We start from the raw sequence: 22,427 nt of genomic DNA on the forward strand, positions 1-22,427 counted from the left end.
ACCGGTCGCAGGTTCGAATCCTGCCTCGGGCATGGATGTGTGTGATGTCCTTAAATTAGTTAGGTTTAAGTAGTTCAAGTTCAATGGGACTGATGACATCCGATGTTGAGTCCCGTAGTGCTCAGAGCTAACACAGACTCAAAATCATGTCCTCCGCCGAGACTTGATCCGCGACTTCTCTGTTTCGAGGCAACGTTTCCACCAGACAGCCAGACCTGATATTTATTGAACGTATGAGGCATTTTACAGAAACAGTACAGTTAATACAGGGTGAATGACTAGTCTGTTGGCCACAGTCGTTGGTTCAGCGACCTCGAAAGCTAATAACCACTCTGCAGGAGGTGCAGCTGTGTGTAGAACCAACTTCTAAACCTAATCTTGCTAACTAATGTCCAGAAAGGCTGACATGATGTACATCATGAAAACGTTTCTGGTTGAGGGCTAGCCCCAAAACTGCAAAGAGGTATCACTGTGTACTGAAAGCTTCCAAGGGCCACAGCATTCATTGATATAAAGCGATATCTACCCTACATCCTTAAATCTGCCTACAGAGAGACATACTTGAGCCACGATGTATCATAGCAGCCACTAAACTGAAACTCTGAAATCCCGCTGGCTATTCTACCGCTGGAATACTCTCTTTCAAACTCTAAAGGTGGCAGGGGTAAAATACAGGGAGCGGCAGGCTATTTACAATTTGTACAGAAACCAGATGGCAGTTATAAGAGTCGAGGGACATGAAAGGGAAGCTGTGGTTGGGAAGGGAGTAAGACAGGGTTGCAGCCACTCCCAGATGTTATTCAATCTGTATATTGAGCAAGCAGTAAAGGAAACAAAAGAAAAATTCGGAGTAGGTATTAAAATCCATGGAGGTGAAATAAAAACTATGAGGTTCGCCGATGACATCGTAATTCTGTCAGAGACAGCAAAGGACTTGGAAGAGCAGTTGAACGTAATGGACAGTGTCTTGAAAGGAGGGTATAAGATGAACATCAACAAAAGCAAAACAAGGATAATGGAATGTAGTCGAATTAAGTCGGGTGATGCTGAGGGAATTAGATTAGGAAATGAGAGACTTAAAGTAGTAAAGGAGTTTTGCTATTTGGGGAGCAAAATAACTGATGATGGTCGATGTAGAGAGGATATAAAATGTAGACTGGCAATGGCAAGGAAAGCGTTTCTGAAGAAGAAAAATTTGTTAACATCGAGTATAGATTTAAGTGTCAGGAAGTCATTTCTGAAAGTATTTGTATGGAGTGTAGCCATGTATGGAAGTGAAACATGGACGATAAATAGTTTGGACTAGAAGAGAATAGAAGCTTTCGAAATGTGGTGCTACAGAAGAATGCTGAAGATTAGATGGGTAGACCACATAACTAATGAGGGAGTATTGAATAGGATTGGGGAGAAGAGAAGATTGTGGCACAACTTGACGAGAAGAAGGGATCGGTTGGTAGGACATGTTCTGAGGCATCAAGGGATCACCAATTTAGTAATGGAGGGCAGTGTGGAGGGGAGACCAAGAGATGAATACACTAAGCAGATTCAGAAGGATGTAGGTTGCAGTAGGTACTGGGAGACGAAGAGGCTTGCACAGGATAGAGTAGCATGGAGAGCTGCATCAAACCAGTCTCAGGAATGAAGACCACAACAACAACAACAACATTCTACCGCTGCTACATGCGCGTTCATTACAATATTCCCTTCATGCCAGAGTAAAGAAAACCCACCATCTCTCACTACGACGCTTCTCATATATTAATGTCTCAACCTCTCTTATCCTTGCTCACGCTTCGACACTGTAACGTATATGCAACTTAGCTACAGCCAATGTTGCCTATGTTCATCTGTGAAAATAGGCTCGATAAGAAACCCGAGCTATCAGTAAACGGAATCTAACCTGCATAACACTGCATGCGTGTTGTATGAGTGTCAGTTTCAATGTCATTTAAGCCCTCAACAGATCGTTACATGAAAAACTTTAAAACTAACATTTGGATAAGCTACCTGACTGCGTATTTGAATAAGAAATTACAAATGATACGGAATATGACTTGTGCAACGGAATTACTGGATTAGATTACAAGCCATGTTGTGGTGTTTTAGTGTCTCTGTTTTGGCCCTAAGGTTTGCACTCACATCTTTAGATGACTGCCTTTTCCTATATGGTTTACAGCAATTCGCAGCAGCATGCAGCAGCAGCGGCTAAAGCTTATTGTTACTAAGAATGAATTAAATAAAAAAGGGTTTGCTTGGGTCCTGTTAACTACTAAAAGCTTGTGTAAGGGATTTCATAAATTAAGTCTATTTAAAACTTCAGAATCATCATAACGATAACCAATAATAGACAATAACAATTACAATGACATAGGTATCAATAATGGCTGAGTGCCACATTAACAGTTTATTTCAATTTCAAAGTTAATGTAACATTTAATAACCACAGAATTTATATATTAATTAGATATGGAGAATAATAATTATTATTTGGAGGATAAGGAGGCGTCTTTAACTGACAAGCAAAACATGGGATTATTGCTAACTCGGACTAACATCACGAGCCTAACCCAGCAATTGCTTTTGCGCTGTGCTTGCGAATTTTACCTTGATTTCCATCTTCAGACGTAGTTAAGCCATCTAAGTCTGTCCTGGCTATATAACTGAAAACAGGCCCTTAGTGTGGTAAGATCTGCCATCACGGACGTGAGACCAGTGTGACACACCTTGTGTCTCCGAGCTCTCGACCGACACAACTACTTTCACTCTCACAGACAGACCTCGTTTCACAACAATCCTTACAATCGCGCTCCCATGTTTCGCCCTCAGATTGTTGCTATCGATAGCTGAGTGCTTACACAATGCAAAGAATAGCGTTAAGTTGGCTGTATTGTTTTTCAATGTAATGGAGAGTTCTGACACACTCCTTACAACACTCATCCTGCCTGTTCTGACAAATGTTCAGCCAAACACCTATCTGCCAAACCAGAACTAGCTGTGCATTTCCGTTCCGTTAATAGTCTTATTCATTTGCAATAACTTCCTGCACCTTCCCCATAGTGCTGTATTTAATTTAAGATTTCTGGCCATTATACTAAAAAACATCTACCCATTCCAATATCTACACACCTTACAACAATTATCCCTTGCCATCGGTTCTATATTCCATCTTCTTATACACTTGTGCCATGAATTAACGATTTACAACACAAATGAAGTCCCACCCTCCTTGGCAGCTGGTTGTATGGGAAAAAAATATATTGGGTTGTAAATTAAATACGATGGCTCTTCTTGCATTTACTGGAGGTGATAAATACAGCTTCTCTTTACTGTGCGCTTTAGTGATTGGAATAATGAAGTAAAATTGTTCCTGAAGCAATTAATCAGTAGGACAACTAGTCACTAGGCATTATCTAGGCGAAAATTATGTGAAATGACGACCTGCAACTATATTGCTTCAATTTTCACTAATAAAGGTTTATTGTCTTTAAAATTTTCACATAAGTCCAAAGACTGGTGAAAGCAACTATTTCAGTAAGTGGTTCAAACGACTCGAGGTCCCAGTGTAGCGGCAGGTAAGCTCGCTGTACAAAATTTAATAAATTGAAAAGTGCTGGAAAACATATTCACTGCTAATCATTGAAGGACAAAACTGCAGACTAACACGTACCTAATTAGAGTCAAAGCGACACACGCGCTAAATTCTAAGGCTAATTTGTGGTAAAAATCATCTGAGATCTTAGCAGATAAAACTGAGAACAGAGTCCAAAAGCCGTATCACGCGAGAATTAAAAGTGTAGACGGTCACCTGCCAGAAAATACTCGGATACCTGACTATCCCATGAGTACTACAGACCCTGGGCTACCCATAAAACTTTTATCTCCCTAAAGCGTGCACAGCTGGAATTACCTCTCAGCCTGACCTTGATATTGCTTCAGCTAGCTCGCACAGAATATCCTCCGACCAGCACAGGTCCTGCGCCAACCACGTCATACCGAACTCTCCCCACTTCATGATGGCCGTCTACCTTATGTAGCCTCAGTCCATTCTCTCCTCGAAATTCCCGAATGCATTAGTTAATGAGATTCACAGTTTCACCAGTCTCACTTACATGTTTTGATACAGAGTATTTATGAATGATTTGACGGCGCAAGCAGCTGCGTGCTTAAATTATAATCTAAAATGATATATTAAGTTGTAACATGTCACCTAATAATTAAAGTTCAGTAACTGCAAACTTAACTGTAATATTCAAAATAAGTTTGTTCTCTTTGTGCCTTAACGGATTCTTACTGCTCTTTTGGTTCCACTACACATAATTTACACATCTTTAATAGTTCACTGTCCGCCCCCGGTAGCTGAAAGGTCAGCGTGACTGATTGTTAATCCTCTGGGCCTGGGTTTCGATTCCAGGCTGGGTCGGGGAATTTTCTTCGCCCAGGGACTGGGTGTTGTGTTGTCCTCATCATCATCCTATCACCCTCATCGACTGCAGGTCGTCGAAGTGGCGTCAAATCGAAAGACCTGCACCAGGCGAACGGTCTGCCCGACGGGAGGCCCTAGCCATATCATTAAATTAAAAAAAAAATAGTTCATTAGTTATGGACGAAACTAGGCAAAATTTTAAACAAACAAAAGAAACTGTAGAACTTAAGAACTAATGATGATAATTGCACATAATGATCTCCACTAATGCCTACTGCCTTAGTGTTGTGTACTTGCTCTGCAGGAGATTTTGTATCAATATTCAATTAATTCCAATTAAAATGTCTGTCACTGCTGAATTAATTTTGCTATAAATAGTGTGTACATACTTGTCAAAGCATCTCATCGAGAGATAAAATTTGACTGCTCCTCTTCACTGTACATTAATTAGTAGTGAAATTATCATACATTTATGTGGAGTAATTTTATACTGCTGCAGTCACTTTTTACTAATATTTTACTAGCACAATGCATTTCGGCAGCATGCTGTCATCATCAGGTGCATTATACAGCTGATAGGTTATGTACATTAGCTGTGTGTGCCACTGGGGTTAAAAATCGAAAAATAAATCTGTATAGAAGGATACATCTGTTACAGTGTGTACATTATGTGGATAACATGATTAGGTAATATATATTAATACGTTTGATTACATTTTTGTTGGCGATTTCATTTTATAGAACACAGAGCACAGTAACAGGTAATCACAACTTGGCATTTTCACAAACGTCTGTTTACAACTTTCCAAAGAGTTTTAAAATCTAAGATAAACTACTTACAATTTCAAAGACAGTAATATATAGCTGTAGTGAAGATGAAAAATTTTGTCTAGATGTATAGGTAATATGGAGAATGTTACATGGATGCTTAATGAAAACTATTCAGTCAATGAAATAAACACTTAATGTTGGAGAAGTTTTTGAAGAAGTTAACATTATTACTTTCAAGCTTATCATTTAATAATACATCTCCATGTGCTGTACCATGAATGAATATTTCCAGTTGTTCATATGGGTCTATTTGGTGTCCCTCATCCATTTTATGTAATATATGAGGATCATTCGCAATATCATGGAATGGGTGGCCTGTGTCTTTTATGTGGGTGGCCATTGTTGATCTATTGTCATTGTTAGTGTGGTAAGCATTTATGTGTTCATTATATCTTGTTTGGAAGTCTCTCCCAGTTTGGCCTATATAAAGGGATCTGTAGGAATTACATACTATTTTGTAGACGCCTGATTGTGAGTGTTTATCAGTCTGTGTGTGTATATTGTCTCAGTGTGTGTTGCAGTTTGTTGTGTGTATATAAATGGATAAATTTAAAAAATATTATACTTTTGCTGACTGGCGTTAACAGGAAAACATGTCGATGCTATACCTTTTAAATATTATGACTACAAACGATATCTACACAGTGGCAGACTCGTGTAGTCTCCTCTTTCATATTGTGACGCTACAACGCAGTCCTTGCTATGAATTTTTTCGCTTATTTAACACATGAAACTGTTTGTATACGATGTATTGTCTAGTGTAGATATGTATTGTAAATACTATGTTTAAATTATGTAATATTTAACAGTGGCAAGTGGGAGCGGGAGCGCGCCAGCGGGCAGTAGTAGCAGTGACGCCGTGCTCGGAGTAAGACGTACAGTCGAGTGCTGCTAGGCCTAGCTGTGTTACGTCTAAGGGCTAGTGCGTGGATCTAAGTACGACGGGAAAGTAATGGTCGGCATATCTGGAAGCATGGCCGGGCAAGTTATTATGGATTAATGGGCATAGTGCTGAAGAAACGAGGACTTAAATGTGAAGCGCACTGTGGGCCCAAGTCGCAACAGTAAAACCCCGATGCTACATTGTATCGCTGCCGTGGACTTCCGTCGATCCACCGACAACGAGGGAAGTAAGATCTGCGTAATTTTCGTAGGATAAAATTGTAGAAGGCTTACCAGTGACTGTGCTTTTCTCTGAAGTTCAACAATTAATAACAAGCACTTTATAGTCGATGTGTTGCAGTTACATTCCACCCGACAATAACACCAAGTGGGTTCCTTCCGATCCTTACCTTATTGAACCGAGTATGTCACGCCATTATCAAGAGAAAATATGTTAATTATCAGATTATTTGCATAGACGGTGAAGAGTAAATTTCAGACTGGTTACCGTAGTTAGTTGTTGCAGTTAATAAGCTTAGGCCAACCGTAGTAACTTAATAATAGACTGAAGTAATAAATTTGATTATTAAGATTTATTTCAATGCATATTCAGCTGAAGTTAGTTCAAGGATATTTCATGAAACTATAAAGCTTATTCCACCTGAAAATCCTCCAATTAATGGATTATTATCATTCAAAACATAGTTAATCAATTATTGGGAATATATTTCATTATCAGTAGAGTAAACTGTGCAAAGTACCTAATTTTAAAGACAGAATGACAGTCCATTATTCAAAATCTCGATAGATAATTATCTGTGTTGTCAGCATTGCACTTAGCTGACAAATTATGAACAAAATAAATATCATAATACTTATTGAAAGTTAACCATTAATGTTTAAGTGTAGTTAGATTGTTATGACATTGTTTTATATGATTACTGAGCCTGACACAGCACTTATGTAAAAGTTCCCGTTCCACCTGCTGCGCTACAAACAGGTAAACTTTATCTTTGACACAATTATTCACGTACTTAACAGTACTGTCGCTCATCAGTTGAGATGGCGACCGATTTTTTAATTGCTTTTACAACTTAATCATTTCTTTCGGCAAAATTTTCACTGACAAAATTTCTTTCCAAATTATTTCCATTATTTGATTTATCGATCATTACTGAATGAAATTACTCATTCAATAACGATCAAGTTGTAACGTCTCCTGTTTCCCGCGGAATAATCTTTATTTACTTCGGATTCGGATGCCTTATCCCGACGCGGGTCTAAGCTCATAATTCACGGTCATTGTCAACTAGTAATTTCGCAAATCTCGGGAAGCAGGGGGATGTTATAATATGACGTATTGTCCTTTGTTGTATGGTTAACCGTTTGCTTTGTATGGGTGTAATCAACTTTGACAGAAGTGCATGGCCCAGCCAACTGGCAGTGGTCATCGCGGAAAGTGGGCAGACACCAGTTATGGCACGGATCCAGCTCCAGCCCAGCTGCCGACACACACACACACACACACACACACACACACACTAGCCCTGCCCGCACCGTATCCTGCCTCCACGTCATGGTGCACCTGCCATTCAAACACCTCTCACCACCAAATCCTTTCTTTCACACACAAACACGGTCCCTCGTGTAACAACTGGTGATGTTTTCCCGCTACGCCAGAACATTCACAAAATGTAGAAATTGCCGACGCAGCACTATGATGTAACCGAGTGGCTAGCAGTGACAGTGGAGAGGGGTCTGGTTGGGACAACAAGGAGGCAAGAACTTGGAGTCAGTGCTGAGAGCTGTGGACAGCACCAACAGGGTGAGACATTGCGTGTGATACTGGGCAGTTTCAAGTCTTGTTTATATACCGGAATGGCTGATTCAGAGAGTTCACCAGCGAGAAGTGATGCCTGGGAAGATGGGCGGCAGTTGGTGAAGGACCTGTGTGTACGGCAGGATGGGACGACCACTTCCATCACAGGGACTGGAATCTAAACGAGACGAATAGTAAGGAGAGAACCGGTAACGGAGAAGAACAGCAAGCGATCAGCTGAGATGGGAGTCATTTGGACTCAACGGAGCGTCGGTTCCTGTTATCGGAAAGCAGACAGTGCCGGCCGTCTTGGCTCCAGGGAAAGTCGTGCTGACGAGACCGAAGCAGACATCAGCTGCGACGTGTGGTCTTGGGCGATGGTGTATACGAAGTGCGTCGGGTCGGTTGTGCTTAGCTGGAACTATGGTCGTGCAGACACCTGTATGTGACTGTGTTTCAGGTTCAGCTGTGCTACTAATTGTATTTCCATAATGGTGGGGCTGCTGCAAAGCCTGGTGTTGATATCTGGGATACGTTGTGGTAGGAGAAAATTTTGTGCGAATTAAATCTTAAGGGCTTGCCTTATTTTATTACCAACTCTTCTTGACTGATATTCCTTTCTGACTACTATTGCCTCCCTTCTTGGATTACTGGTCTAATTTATTTTATCCTATGGCCACACTTATGTAGAATATTCCGTGTGTCTTGATTATTTATTAGCTTTATCTCTGGTGATTAGTTTTCTTTGGGTTAGTTTTCGGGATATGGTGTGTTTGTTTTCGGATATTGTCTCCATAGTTAGAAACTTGTTATTTTATATTTCTTGTCATTCATTCTAGCTTGTACCGTTATTAGTGGTACTATTGCCTAATGTTTTGTGCACTCATTGTTACTGTGAAGCTGAAATTATTTTTAAGGGCAGGAATACTGTAACGTCCCCTTTGGAAAATTATACACGACTGTCCTTAAACTGACACACGATATTTTGTTAGCGCAACGCAATCTGACTTTCAATAATTCGTACAAAAGAATGGGCCCTGACTAACATTAAACTATACCTTTCACAAATCACTTACCTCACAAAAATCTTCGCTATTCAAGCTACTGCAATACAGCGAGCGCCACTACTGCCAGCTAAATAAAAGATTCAAACTACTGAAGGCACTAACTACTGATAGGGATACTTAGCAAATGAAAGATATTAATAGAGAACAAACAATGTATTTACCTTGATATCATCATATATAAATATAGCAGTTCATGACAAATTTCATAACTCCGCCATCTCTCTCCCCACAGCCACCACTGCTGGCGGCTCACCTCCAACTGCCCAACGCTACGCGCTGTTCACATCCAGCTGCCGCTGCCCAACACTACGATGGCAGACAACAATGCAAACTAGCCACAGACTGCACACAGCACAGCCAGTGATTTTTCATATAGAGCGCTACATGGCGTTACCAATAAGAAAACATAAACAGCCTACTTACATAGCCCCCATGCTCCCCACAAAAAATTTTACAAATTGGATTGGGCAGTGGCCAATACAGATTTGAAAAATTTTTTCATAATTACAATAACAAAGAAATCAAATGCACACACTTATTGATATTATGTTGGTCAAAAGCTCAAATTTTCTCACAGTCTATAAAGACAGTCCTGATCATTCATCACAGTGAAACTGCCGTTTCTTTTCTCAAAGTCTGAGCAGTAAAAGACAATGCACACGGAAGTAGTGGACTTCCATGCCGTCTTGAAGAAGTAGTGTTGTCCTTCCAACGGAAAGACAGTGCTGACTCTTGACATGCAGACAGGTAATGGGCCACAACAGAGCAAACCCACAGCGGAGTCAGTCGAAGTTTTGAAGAATATTGGTGGGTAGGTCATCACAGAGCAGACCCACTGGAGTCCTGGTAGAGATTGTGGTATTCGTGGGCCACCAGAGGTGCAGACCCACTGCAGTCCTTGTAGAAATAATGGTATTGGCGGATCATCAAAGATGTAGACCCACTGTAGTCCTTGAAGAGACAGCCAGCAGCCATCTGTTGCGACTGTGCAGGTCCACAATCACCATCGAAGAGTCTTGCGGAGAATATAGCAAGTCCATAAACCACCACTTGTCCACTCACAAAAAATTTGTTTGACCTGTCCTTAGAACCAGCAATGCTGTTATCCAGTCCCTTGCTGAATTATTAACACACGTGCAAACACTATCAGTCCCTACTTCTCACATATTGTCCATATACTATGACCAACAGAAACGTGTGCAGTGAAATGTAACTTACATGTTAATAATATCATGAACTGGTGACAATTACAATTTTATAACATAAGAATACAATAACAAAGGTACAAAATACATCATTAAAAACATAACTATACAGATAACATTTGTAGTACAGGCTTTACAAAAGAATCGAACTAACATATACATCAGTGGAATTATGACATGAGTACATACATAAAAGATCACAATAACTTTTGAAACATCAACTTCACACATGAGCATTAAACAGAACAGAATTAATAATGTCTAACATCTTTACAAAGTAAATAACATATTATTAATGCCAATTATATTCGAGGATAACAGTATTCCTCATCATAGTGAATGTAGCTTAATATTAAAAGAAGAAAAAATTCTATGAAACTACACAGAGACAGGAAGAAAACAAATATACAAGGGTACACAAACACATAGTGGGATAACACCAATAGGAAAGGACAAGGTTCGTTTTCAGTGTAACATTTGGTACTGCAGTCCAATCCAAAACTTCATATATCTTTCCTCTTATTTCATCCTTTGTTTCCACCAAAAAAATTCTATCTAAGCATGCTTTCTGTATTTATATGTTCACACATTTCTTACCTCAACATTTATTTCCAAGAAAATCCTACCTAAACCTGTTTTCTGTACTTTTTTTCGTATAACTTCTCAATGCATTTCTTCCAATTCATCGCAACTCATTCTCTTAGAGGCTACCCCCTCTTAAGCTAACTTAAATCTACTGAGCTCAGTTGCTAAACTAAGGGACGAGGCAATGCAGCAGCACAAAACAATTAATACAAACAGCAATAAAAAAATGGAAATTTGCAAAGCAAGCTACAGTAAATCTAAATTACCAAGCAATTCAACATTACAACTAATATGAGGCAATGTGCAGCAAACAAGAAAAATAAATCTGGCTTAGCAGAGTAACACAAATTGAAATTCAGTAGCACTATGCCTGGCAACCAACATCAGAAAATGAAATAACTTATACCTAAACATGACATAGCTCAAGCAGAAAAAATATTACAGTAAAAACAACAATGCAGATAAGGGAAATGTATATTCACATCTTAATGTCTATGTAATTAAAGTGGTGCACCACAACAACTTATTGTAAAAAAAATATTACCATGTACTTGAAAAGAAAATTATGTGTCCAGTTACTGTTACTAGTCCCTTCTTATTGTTCTTTCCTTTCCAAGTGCTCCTTTTTTAAAGAATGTGGATTACAAAATTATTATTTAATAGATCTGTTGACAGAAAGTGTTCACATTAGCAAATGCATTTTATTTTATAAAAGCAATGCTGCAACACAGCTGGAAACCAGATATCAAGTGAAATATGCAACTACGAAAAGCAAAGCATAAAAATATCATTCAATAGTCATGTGACATTTCATGAATTAGTAGAAATTCTCTCAACTCTCGTAGAAAGACGCTTGTCGTAATCAGGTGTGCAGATGTAAAAATATTTCTCGTCATTTCATTGGGCATTTCAGTAAATATCATAAATTACGAGCTCCACAGTATGCTTTCGACAAGGAAATGTCAATAGCGAGGATAATGGCCTCCCCTTTTTTTTTTCTCCCTGTGCTTCCGGAAAGGCACACCCTAATGGCTTGTTCTCCAGGTGTCTGACACAGCTGTGTGCCGACGACGCACGTGCAGGTGGTCACTTAACTTTCTTACGGAAATATTTACGACAGCAATTTCCGCTACAGTGACAGTCTCATATAAAATGTTTCACAGGTCAAGAATTTGCGTTGCAAATGTGTAGAAACAAAATGCTATTGATATAACAGTGTCCAAAAAATTTTCGCCAGCATTGTGATACATTCACACATATACACACATTTCATAACTCTTAAAGTACGATTCTTGGTTTCCAACATCTTTTCCACAAATCAGAGTCCCTAATCACTACTCATTATTCCTTACCTTATTCATCGACACTTCTTCAGTATTTCATCATAAGAAATACGTAGCATAATCAAACTCCTCATATATGGTATCATCATCTTATTGATCATAAACATACCTCAACAGCATAATACACATCGTCGTCGTAATAATATCATTACACCTCAGTCAAATCTCAAAAACGTCGCAGCTTTCTGCATTAATGTCAAAACCTAAAAAAATTCTCTGCTCATGTCAAAAGTGTCATCTGCCTCAAACGTACTTTAAAAATCATAATCCCATACCAAATACATCATTCAAAGCTCTCATAGTATCACAATGGTTCCGAAAAATATGAGCATTTCACAAAGTACAGACAAAATACAATTTCATAAGTGTGAAGTTACCCAACTGTGTATTGCGAAAACATGTGTCACTGATGTAGTAAAAAAATGTTTATCTCTCAGTTAAATGATCAGATAGCTGTGTAATTTGTGTGTTAGAGAAATATGGTACCGATGTGTAAAGTTGTATAAGCAAATACCATATTAGCTAGGGTTCCTTGTGGTTGCCACACACATGGTACACAAAGTAAGCGTGTACCCCCCTGAGGATTGATGTAATTATACCCTCAGGTGTTACAGATTAAAGCAATGAAATGAAATGTATCACTGAAAACTAATTCAAAAATCTTGAAAAATAAATGGTTTAAGTACAAAATTGATCACTCAAATGCGTGTCCTGTAGCGCTAAATGTGCGTCTTGCTGTAAGATAATTCTGTGGAAGTGTCGTAGTTATCGTCCTCTGTAAGCAAAGTTCTGCTGAAGTCAATGTACTTACCTCATCATAAACGAAAGTGAAATGCTTTGCGAATAGATATCGTAGTTATTGTGTTTATTGGCGTGATGAAGAAATTACTGTACAGTAACGTATTGTTGTGCCACAAAAAAGGCTGTCTCATTGTTGCTGTACCACAAAAGTTACTACTAAAACATGTTTTACTTTCCAGAAGAATTCAGAAAAACTGTGCAGACATATAACAGATACACCGCAAAAGCAACGAGGTAAATTGTGTCACACATTAATAGCGTCGTGATATTGTCGTGTAGCTGTCACATAAACTAACCACTGTGTCATCTGGTATCTCACAGAAAGTACTTTAAATCCAGAATGTATTTTCAAGTAAACCAATATATTGCATTAAAATCTCATTAAGAGTACTGGTAAATGTTCTAAGTATGTAAGCTTTATAGTCATTACGTAATCGTGCAATTAAGAAGCAAGAGTGTACACACACAATAACACTGTGTCCTCTGTTCACTATCACAATGCAGTGGTAATTACGGTCTACATATGTTCCCTAGGTTCTAGACTGGATATTTAACTTCAAACATTGTTGCATGTTAACAGTTTCTTAAGTCTGACAAAGCATACTAGAAATGTGAAGTGAAAAGTTTTATGGCAAAGACAAAGTTAAAAAGTAGATTATCTTTCAATAAACGGTTTTACATTTGAAATGTGGTACAATCTTTTATTGTTCCTAGTGCACAGAGTTTCAACTTCAAAGCAATTATCATGTTGTATACATCGGTAAAGAATACTGGAATTTTTCTCAAGGTTAGCTTCTACGTTATTTTTCTCTGAGCCAGCCGGAGCACGTGGGTGCCTGCGGTGCGAGTCTTTGTCTGTCCCTTTGTTGGCGCGCATCGTTATTGGGATTAGGAGACCTAACTTCTACAAATTCGCCTTGCCGAGAGGGCCCAGCCGTGTTAGAATCCCGCCAGTTCTGATGAAATTGACGTCTGTCGTTATGATCATATCGTCTGTCATCATGTCGGTAGATTCCGTAGTTTCTTCCTTGTCGGTCACGTGATGGAGAATTTCTCCCTGAATCGTAACTCCGCGCTGAATTGTTGCATCTGAAGTTATTCTGTCTCCCCTGGTAATAATTGTTTTGGTTCCCATATTGTCTGTTTCTGTGGTTATCTCTGTCATATTCATTACTACGGAAATGCGATCTTTCTCTGTAACTATTATTACTCTGCCAGTGGTTGTCATATGGGTGGTGTCTGTTTCGGTCACGATTTGTGTTGTGAGAATAGCCTTGTCGCGTCCAGTTATTATTTCTTTCATCGCGGAATTGCGACTGATGTGATCTGTAATTGTTGTGCTCCTGCGTTCCGCGATTGTCAGTGTCACTTTCCAGTTCTTGTAACAGTCCCTGAAAAGCTTCAATGTCGTCTTTGCAACGTCCTGCCAAAATAATATGTCGTAAATGTTCAGGTAATTTGATTAAGCAAATGCGGATGAGTTCTGAGGGGCTGTATGGGTTTGACAGGTACTGATTCTTGTGCAACATGTCTTCAAAATATTTCACAAGACTGGAGAATTCAGATTGTTCGAAATGTTTCATCATTATGATGCCATGTTTTACTCGGTCTTGTGTAGCTTGAGACCAATATGCTGAGAGGAAGGCATGGTAAAATTCTCCTTCACTGTGACAATCGCGAATGACCGATCGCATTCTTGCAGCTGGTTCATTCTCTAAATAGCCACACATAAATTCTAACCTGTGCTCCAATGACCAGTTGGGAGGAAAACAATGAGAGAATTGATGGAGCCACGCTTGTGGATGAATGTCGTTGCCGGAATTCTTAAATGTTTTGAATTTACGTGTAGTAATGAACAGTTTATAGTCAAAATCATCATGTCGGCGAGTCGCATGTCGGTCATTGTTACGTCGTGTCGGCTGTTCAATCTCAAAATTCGGTGCACATTGCCAATTTCTTTCATAATTTCCGAAATGCGCTGTGTTATTATTTTGTGGTTATTCCGTATTTCTATGTCCCTCTTCCCGTATTGGGGCGCGAGTGTCCTCTGAAATACGTAATTCTTGTACTACTTGTGCCAACTGATCTTGCACTTCCCGGATTTCTCTTTTGTACTGTGTATTGATTTGATTTTGATTTTGTTTGAATTTTCTAATTTGTTCATACTCTTCTGTGTCAGTGAAGGCTACGGGTCTTGTGTCATTCAGATCATCATCTACCTTTGTAGATAAGTTAGTGACCTGATCCGAAAGTTCGGCTACTTTCTCCGATAGTGTACTTATTTCCTCAGTGTGTTTTTCTGAACCAAGTTTCAGAGTATCTACTGTGTCCTTTAAGTTTTCCTAAGTTCTTGCAAGTTGCGTAACCGAATCGGTAGATGCAACTGAGTCAATTTTAGCTTGCAAGGTCTCATGATTTTCATGAACAATAGTTTGCAGTTCTTTTATGGCTGCTTCGTGATTCTGTAATACATTTTCATGACACGAAAAAATAGGTTGAAAATGCTCACAAATTTGTGTTTTTACGTCATTACAGACCTTTTGACATTTCGATTCGATGTTATGTAACTCAGTGGTTAAATCTTCACGTGTTTGTTCAAGTGTAGTGTCTAACTTTTGAAGATTTTGTTCCATTGTGTCTAACTTTTTGAGATTTTGTTCCACTGTGTCTAACTTTTCAAGCTTTTGTCCTATTTGTTGCATTAATTGTAATAACAATGCACTGGTGTCTGAAACATATTCCTCAGTGCTTTTCGGCAGTGAAGTTGCACCGGCAACATTCACATTTTGACAAGCAGAAAATGTTTCTTGACTCATTTGAGAAAACGGTGAGAACCCAAAACCTGAGTCTACAGTATTTGCAATATTGTGTTCTGTCATTTCGGATTCCTGAGGCGAGCTGTTGCCGACCGATCGATCGATAATGCTTCACTCTTCACTAATTGTTTCACTGTCCACGCCATTGTTTGCAGCCCGCTCCATTTCCCTATGCACAATTACCAAATTACTACTTTGAACATCAGTTAACTCATTACTCGGTGGCGCTAACACACTGCTTTCATTTTCACTGTCATTTCTCAGTTTACTTTGGAGCCTAGTATTACGTTTTTCACACGCCATAATTGTCACAATATTTCACACGATAACACAGAAAAGCACAATTTGAAGAGCAAAAATAGGGGAACACATTAACACAACACTGAAAATAATATCTAGTTAATTGCAGTTGCGAAATACTTGGTGCAAATCTACATGCATGCCACAACTGTTTTACTGTACAACAATGAAAGTCTGCAACTACAAAGGAGATTTTCTCTACAATTACGCACTAGCAATAAACAAAATCTACACTAATTACACAAACTACAACAAAAAATCAGAAGATTCCAGTGAGGTATCCTGGCAGGGTCGCCATATGTAATGTTCCCTTTGAAAAATTATACACAACTGTCCTTAAACTGACACACAATATTTTGTTAGCGCAACGCAATCTGACTTTCAATAATTCGTACAAAAGAATGGGCCCTGACTAACATTAAACTATACCTTTCACAAATCACTTACCTCACAAAAATCTTCGCTACTCAAGCTACTGCAATACTGCGAGCGCCACTACTGCCAGCTAAATAATAGATTCAAACTACTGAAGGCACTAACTACTGATAGGGATACTTAGCAAATGAAAGATATTAATAGAGAACAAACAATGTATTTACCTTGATATCATCATATATAAATATAGCAGTTCATGACAAATTTCATAACTCCGCCATCTCTCTCCCCACAGCCACCACTGCTGGCGGCTCACCTCCAACTGCCCAACGCTACGCGCTGTTCACATCCAGCTGCCGCTGCCCAACACTACGATGGCAGACAACAATGCAAACTAGCCACAGACTGCACACAGCACAGCCAGTGATTTTTCATATAGAGTGCTACGTGGCGTTACCAATAAGAAAACATAAACAGCCTACTTACAATACCACCGTTTGACATGTTACGCTAGATATTCAGATAATGCATATTTGTGGATTGGGCGCTGGTCATTTTCCTCGCGCTTTACTTTTACTCCTGTGCTCTGATTTATTTAATTCTGCTATTAATAAATATGTTTAAAACTTGTCGAAACTAGCCCACACAACCCAAGCTACTTTCCACTCCAAACATTTCCTGCACCACACTCACACAAGCTACTTGCTCCCACAATCAACTATATTTCGTCTTCAACTGCTTCCTCACCTATGTGTAAAGTCTTTCGAGTCCTCACCCTCACAAACCATTCCCTGATCCTTATCACTGCACGACACCAGTACAACATTCTGCTCCACATTATCCATTCCCTACAGTTGTTTCAGTATAAACTTAGTCTTGTATAGAACCTTTCTTCAGTTTTTCTACACATCCGGAGCTCCCTGTATATACTACATCATGCAGGTGATCCCCCTCCCACGACCCAACATAAGCTGGCTTGGAACTGGCCACAAGAAGAACATCTCCATTCAGCCACAAACACTGTATAATACTCCCACCGGATGCCTGATCCTTATCTTCCTTTTGAAAACCTTAAACTATTGCCTACATAATTATCTAAACACCAATAACAGATCTTCTGTAGAGCTCCAGCAGTGGCATCAGTTTGTTGACTCCCTCCAAGGTGATGGTAATGTAGTCCCCATCTCACGCTATATTCGTACTGGAAGTAACACAACCACAGACCTCATCTTAGCATCAGCTAAAGTTCTTAGACATATCACTGTAGTAAAATAAATGATAATTAATCGAAACCTTCAGCTGGCGACAGGTGTTGTTGATTTACCTCAATGAGGACAGTTGAAAATGTGTGCCCCGACCGGGACTTGAACCCGGGATCTCCTGCTTATATGGTAGACGCTCTCTCCATCTTCTTTTCTTTTCTTCTTTTTTTCCGTTTGGTCTAGGCGGACGTCACAAGACATCCGTTCAAGCTGATCGTTGATTCCTTTACTCAGTTTTTTTTTTTTTTATTACAGAGGGCGAGCAACCCTCTGACCGAACACGCTGAGCTACCGTGCTGGCTCCATCTGAGCCACCGAGGACATAGACGAATAGCGCGACTGCAGGGATTTATCCCTTGCACGCTTGCCGTGAGACCCACATTCCCAACTATCCACAATCTACATTCGTAATGTTCCTAATAGACATTTCTTCATATATATCGCCGTAGAAGTCCTTCATCCTATCGGAAGACACCACCTGCATGCCCTCGTTACTACTACATCCTCACTCATTGCAACCAGATATCCATCGTAAATGTATCCTAAACTACTCCCCACCAACTTGAGACCCCAATGGTAATCGACAGATACCCATTTTGGAACTTACCCACTAACCTTCTAACGCTCTGATGATATCTCTCACGCAGACACCCTCCTGCAGTACAGTTTGTCAAACGCTGTATCGAATCCCATTCCTACCACGTCTATCCCAACCACTGCAGCCCTCCACACAAGCTATACACCTCTCCATTGACTGTACAGTTCCTTCTTACTGATTCGTGACCTGTATGAACACTCACAACAAACACCGTCCGAAGAGGCCTTGAAGGCCCAATGGTACTGACCGGCTTCCGAGCCATCCTCAGCCCTTAAGCGTCACTGGGTGCATATGTGGAGAGGTGTATGGTCAGGACACTGCTCTCCTTTCTGTTGTCAGTCTTCATGACCAGTGCCGCTACATCTCAGTCAAGTACCCTGTAGCTCCACAATTGGCCTCACATGAGCTGAGTCCACCCTGCTTGCCAACAGCACTTGGCAGATCTGGATGATGACCCATCCGAGTGCTAGCCAAGCCTGACAGCGCTAAACTTCGGTGGTCTGATTGGAACTGGTGTGACCGTTGGCTATGAACTCTCACACCACCAGCAAGTACCGGCTCATGTCAGAATCTCACTAAATGCTGAAAAACGCGCAGACTGAGGCCATACTTGCACCAGACTTACCTCTACACTGTTCATTAGCACCTTCAAGTATTTGGAAGAACTCCACCGATTCCCTGCAATAGACTCCCCCTACCCACTGCTCTATAACCTCACACCGTGAGTGAAGCTGACCACTTTGTACCATATCTCTGACACCCACCCGCACAGCTCGTGACTACCCTCGACAACTCCCTGTTCCCTTCAGTCCATGAACGTTTAGATACCACCCCTTACATACGTCTTCCAATACTTGGGCGACATATCACATCACATGACAAAAAACAAGTACTATAAAATAAACTCAAGTCTGCCCCTGTTATCAGTAAATATCTATAAAAGTATTCCCCCTGCCTGCCTTGTAGCCCTTTCTAATCTTTAAAATATAACCAGTCCACACGTTACCTTACATACCCGTGGAGAACCTGTAAAGTACTTTTCTTCAGTCCCCCCAACCCCAGAGGTACTTCCTCCTGCCACCCAACAGCATTACTTTCGGTGTTTAGCAAGGTCTTTGATGTCAATCTCTGCCATCTGAACATGCAACAATCCTTTCTTGTTAATTAGTACGGCTTCTATCCCAACTTCTCCTCTGATGAGCATTTCTTTACTTGATATATTTTCTGTTAAATACACTTAACAACAGTAAACGGGGAACTTTAGCATCATTTGACCTCGGGAAAGCCTATGACCATGTATGGCATTCTGCTATCTTCTTGAAGCTTCGCCGACTGACTAAGGCTAGTGGTTGAAACACTGGACTCGCATTTGGGAGGACAGCAGTTCAGTCCCCTAAACTTGCATATATGCATTTACACTGATGAACCAAAACATAAACACCTGCTGGATAGCGAGTTCGTCCTACCTTTGTAACACAATATAGCTATGATTCTGTATTCTGGTTCTACAGGTATGTGGTACCAGGTATCTACGCACAGGTAACGCAATTCCAGTAAACTACAGCTCGTTAGTTTGTGGGGGTGCAGAAGATGCCCTGTAGTGTCCAAGATGTGTGTCTTCGTGGCGAAGACATCGACGGGTGTCCACGTTCCTCAAACCACTGAAACACTATTCTGTCCTTCCCAGTTATCGTATAGGACGATCCCATCGCTGTACTGTATAGCTGTCACAGTGCCTTCGATTACATATACATACATACGCCGCAAGAATGCAAATGTGACAAAATGTTTACATAGGATACATAAGAAAAATATTTCAACGCACCTCCACATAAAAGCTTCCTTTGTTTACCCCTTTTTTTAGTTAACGTAATTATTGTAATATTTTTCTTGTATATCCAATGTAAACACCTTGTTCCTTTTGTGTTTTCTGTACAAATAATATCTGTGTAATCATCATGTTTATCTGTGTTTGGGTTCAAATGGCTCTGAGCACTATGGGACTTAACAACTGTGGTCATCAATCCCCTAGAACTTAGAACTACTTAAACCTAACTAACCTAAGGACTTCACACACATCCATGCCCCAGGCAGGATTCGAACCTGCGACCATAGGAGTCGCGCGGTTCCGGACTGAGCGCCTAGAACCGCTAGACCACCGCGGCCGGCTCTGTGTTTGGGACATGTAGTTGTTGCCTGAAGATGGCCTGAGTAGCCGAAAGCCGATTCGTGAGAAAATAAATACAATTTTGCAGAAGATTAGGTAATGTTTTCCTGTTTAGTATTATTTCTTAATCTGTTGCCTGATTCATCTGAAAATTACTTGCGAGGGTTGAGATAAAAGAATGATACGGTCCTTTACGAAATGAGGACAATAAGTTGGTAGTCCAAGTGATCAGCATGGGGAGAGGGGAGGGAACAAGGGAAAGGATTCTGTAAGCTTATGTGCGAGCCAGCATGTTGCAGCAGAGATTGGCGTTGCTGAGAGCAAAGAACAAGAGAGAAATTTGCTGTTACTCCTTAAAAGTGGTTCGCAATACTGATAAACTTACAGTTACGTTTACAGATTTGCACGGGACAAGGGCAGAGCGAGAGAAAAATTGATGTCAGTTACACTTATTGAAGCGTGAGAACTAAACCACTGGTCAACCTAAAACAGAGCGGCTTAAAATTAGCCTACAACACACCTGGCAAAAATTTCAGCAATTCAGAAAGAGTTTTGTACGCAGAGTAGTGGCTGATCGCAGCCAAAATAACAGTACGTCGGCAAGCATCTGCATTGCGTGTCACGAATATTGCCTCGTTGTACAGGGGCTTAGCGTGTCTCTATCGGCTTACAGCACTTCCACTGCGTGCAGACTACAGCTCGTCCCATCTCCAGCTGCCTCCCTGTCGCTCCACAACACTCCTGAGAGGACTCACTATTTTACACTCATTCTATCATGGGCCTAGCTTCTGGACGCAGCATGACGGTCCAGTCAGCTCTCGGCAAAAAACGCACGCTACGGATCCTTTGCTCGCCCGTTTTAAGTGACAGATTTTCTCGAACGATGTGGAAGCTTCTACCGCGAACTTCCAGCAGCCACCGGAAGCACTCGCCCACGAATTCGGCGGGGACGATCGTTCCACTTACGAGCTCCACTAGACGGAGCGGGTGGGGTCCTCGGCCACCATTTGTCTCCCTCTTCTTCGATTCTCCCCACTGCTATTCTCCCGTGCATTCCGACGGAGTTCCGAGGGAGCAGAAAATTCCCTCAGCCCTCAGCCAAACTAACAAAACGAAGTTAATGCAAGGCATGGAGTGTTAAGGAAACAGAGGCTGCTGACGAAAAGGGAAAGTTGGGATTAAATGAAACATTATTTATTTAGCGTATGGCATTACATAAGAACAGCGACTAGCAACTGTGGATTACATTGTTTTACAAAATTTTACAAAAATATATTAATTTCATAATTTGTTGTTGGGTTGTTTTTGGGGGAGGAGACCAGACAGCGAGTTCATCGGTCTCATCGGATTAGGGAAGGACGGGGAAGGAAGTCGGCTGTGCCCTTTCAAAGGAACCATCCCGGCATTTGCCTAGAGCTATTTAGGGAAATCACGGAAAACCTAAATCAGGATGGCCGGACGCGGGACTGAACCGTCGTCCTCCCGAATGCGAGTCCAATGTGCTAGCCACTGCGCCACCTCGCTCGGTCATAATTTATAATTTGAAAAATAAGTCTATAAATTAATATCTAATTTGTCGGTTCATTCAAGGGCTGCCTCTGTCACTTCAAAGAAATCTTCCAAGTATCGATGGATCGTCTGGTGTTCATTTCCACAGTCACACTGAGAAGATGAAGCCCTTCCCCATTGGTAGAGGATTCCAGCACAGATGCAGTGGCCTGTGCGGATCCGATTAATTGTTTTCCAGGCACGTCGCGTTAGTTCCATACCGGCTGGTCTTGTGCAAGGTCTTTGGAGGGTCTGATGTTCCTCATGGGCAATAGTGTTTCACATTTCTCTCCACTTTTTGTTGATACTGAAAGTAGCTGCCTGTAGCGATTCTGCCAGTAAGATAGAGGGCTGCCTGGTTTTTAATCGGTTCATTCGGAGTGCAGGAAGGTCAGAGTGCATTGG

The sequence above is a fragment of the Schistocerca piceifrons genome, chromosome 5, assembly GCF_021461385.2.
Source record: "Schistocerca piceifrons isolate TAMUIC-IGC-003096 chromosome 5, iqSchPice1.1, whole genome shotgun sequence".
Classification (NCBI taxonomy): Eukaryota; Metazoa; Arthropoda; class Insecta; order Orthoptera; family Acrididae; genus Schistocerca; species Schistocerca piceifrons.